Genomic DNA, 3,244 nt, shown 5'->3' with positions numbered 1-3,244 from the left:
TTAAATAACATCTATGATTTCATTAGTCATCAATATTGAAATGAAGATTGATATTATAAGCGATCTATGTGTTTATTAAAAGCAGTTCATATATAATGCACAACAGGTAAACACCCACTTTATATATATATATATATATATATATATATATATACACTTATATGGTTACATCACCCCCTCCCCCCTCTATCATCAAGGCAACATATATTTAAATACATACATATGGATATATTATGATTCCCCCTAATTTGTAATTAAATCAATCATTTTTTTAAATATATATTTTATGTACAATTTCAGTTGGTTACCATAAATTTAAAAAAAAAAGAAAAAAAACAAGAACGAAAAAATTAATTACCTGTTAGAAGAGGAGGAGAAAAAAACTCTTTAGTAATAATGATCATATTATATATATTGAGGATTATTAATACGGAAAAAGAAAAATTTATTAGATCCATTTAGTTACTATCCTAATAATAATTAGTATAATTAAAAAGAGAATAGACAATATAGTCACTATTCTTTTCTATTATTGACTTATATATATCTTTACAATTTTATTGGTATATTAAAATGAAAGGGAGGAATATTTGAAACGAGAGAATAGACCAGTTTTCTTTTTTTTAAGAACAATTTCTGCATGAAGAAGACCAAGAAGAAGAAGAGGGAGGAGGAGGAGGAGGAGGTGTTGAAGGAGGAGGAGGAGGAGAAGCAGAAGAAGAAGAAGACAAACTGTTAAAATATCTGAAAGAAAAAAAAAGTTGTTTAAATACTTTGTGATTATTGTTGGTCATCAAATTCAAATGGCAATTAGTAATAGAAAAATGCTAATTAGATTAGTTTGAAAAATTATAGTTGAAGATAAGTTTTCTTTTCTTTAGGAAAAAAAAATTGAGTTTTAGTATTTACAACATGAAACTAAGGTAAGTGTGTGTGTGTGTATGCGTATAAGTCAATATATAAATAAAGATAAATATTGAAAGTTGTTAAGAATTTATGAGATACCCCTTTTAGAAATAGTTATGAATGAAAAAAAAACAAGAAAAAAACTTTTCAGGAATTTATAAAAATTTTTACTAATTAAATATTCCCCATTATTTCGTGAAGGTGATATGTCAATCTAGGGCTTGACATAAAGCTCAATTTTATATTCATTGTTTAGTGAATGGTCTACACTTCTCTTATAGTTTACCCCATTGACTAAACTTAGACAATAGCTGAGAGTCCAAAAGCATTGGTTAGATATTTCATCCAAGCATGCGACTTCTTAGAGCTTGATATTCACGATCCCATCTGGATTCAAAACCAAGATCTTCAGATCTTACAGTAGACACTTAATCTTTAGGAGATTGAATCAACATTCCATAGTTTATATTTCTAATCACTTTCCAATGCCACTGATCAATGCTTAACTCATACCTGATATAGGTAAACTCTATTGGTTGTAGTTACTCATTAGGAGCTCAAAAATTACCTCTTGAAGCTAGTTCCTAGTTAGCATTGAAAAATCGTTATGAACTTAATTGAAGTTAGTATTGAATAATGACTCTGTGGTTTAGAGGTTAGATACTCGCCTTGTGATCTGAAGGTACAAGATTCAATCTCCAGTGGGGTATTGGATGACTACTCTTGAGAAATCATATACTAGAATGAACAAGCCATTCAGTACTTCCTGATTCTCAACGACTGTTTAACTGAGGTCAATCTGAAATGAAAACTACAAAGTATTATTTTTAAATATATCCATTCGATTAAAAGAGACTGTTAGTATAAACTGACGACTGTTCTCAAATTTTCAATTTAGGGATGTGGGGATTATTTAATTGTACTGAACTTACGTACCTATCTAAGTTCCAGGTTTTCATTGGCAACCTAACTTAGATCTATTCATGGTTTCCATGAAATTCAGTAATCTTAAAAACTGTACGATAATAGTTGTCATATGCTCACTAGTGACTAGCTTCAAGAGGAAATCTCTAGAGTTCTAGTGAAAAGAAAAGTACCAAGCACTAACGAAGTTATGGGACCCTTAAAATCTATGTTTCACCTAATAGTCATATGTGTTTACTAGATGAACTAAAGTTCCAAGAAAAGTTAGTTAACAGCAAATAAGTTATTATTTAATTTATTCCAATTATTGACCTTATTCGGTAAATATAAGTTTTGTTATATATCTACAAGGTTCAGTGATCCACGATTCTTTGTCTTTCTTTCTTACACATACTCATACGGTTATTTGAAACATCAGATTAACTCAGATAATCATTCGGCGATGTTGATATTGCTGAAGAGGTGTTAGAATCTTTCACTAACTTGTGGGATTAACCCGGTAAAGTTTGTCACACTTTCTCTACTGACGGCATCTGACTATAGATCATTGAGTTCAAGATAATGATCCTCCTCTCTTACGTATAATTACTTTGCTATGATGTCATAATCCATCCAAATGAATGAGAAAGCCTAAAAATTTCGCTCTAGTAACTTCATCGATAAATCCTAGAAGGCTAAATTTCTAAAGACACAGCCAGCAGCTGACTGACTGAATATATGAATATATATTGATTTAATTCCCTTAACTTGTCACAATTAATACTACTCAATGAAATACAATTGATCTCGCGTGGTTTTTTTGCCTATATAGTTGGCTCCACATGACATGTTAAAAACAAAAATAACCGGATTTCAAACCATATCCCTTGTTTAAATCTGCAGCATACGACTGATGTTTAAAGTATTGTGTAATGAAGATACCAATTACTGTTTTATTTATCGAGCATAGCTGAGTCAATAGTCGTAGAATTTAAGACTCATGTTTCATAATATTTGGGACTCTTCAGCTGCATAAACGTGCATTACAATGTTTACTTTCACGATGAGACTTGATCCGGGCAACTTCTGCCTCAAATGCCAAAGAATTATCCACCCTCTCGAACCATGTTCCAATATGAATCGTAACTCTGAGATACAAGTATATCTAGCTGCCGGGTCTCAAATACGGTGAATAGCGAGTCCTAAGCTCCACTACTACTATCCATCAATTCCATGAAACGTGTCACGAAACATACATAACGAAACAAGCTATACTAGATCCATATATAAGAATATAGACTGACTGAAATCAAGTCCTGAATATAAAACTCTTAGTATATTCTGAATTGCCATCTAGTTGTTTATAGTTGACACATCTACCCTGTTAAATGAGTTCCATATTTCAATTAACTGTAAGTTCTTTTGAATAGTTTGA

This window comes from Schistosoma mansoni, chromosome 2 (genome assembly GCF_000237925.1).
Source record: "Schistosoma mansoni strain Puerto Rico chromosome 2, complete genome".
In the NCBI taxonomy this organism is placed as follows: Eukaryota; Metazoa; Platyhelminthes; class Trematoda; order Strigeidida; family Schistosomatidae; genus Schistosoma; species Schistosoma mansoni.
The sequence above is the reverse complement of the archived record's forward strand: the minus strand, read 5'-3'. Positions refer to the sequence as shown.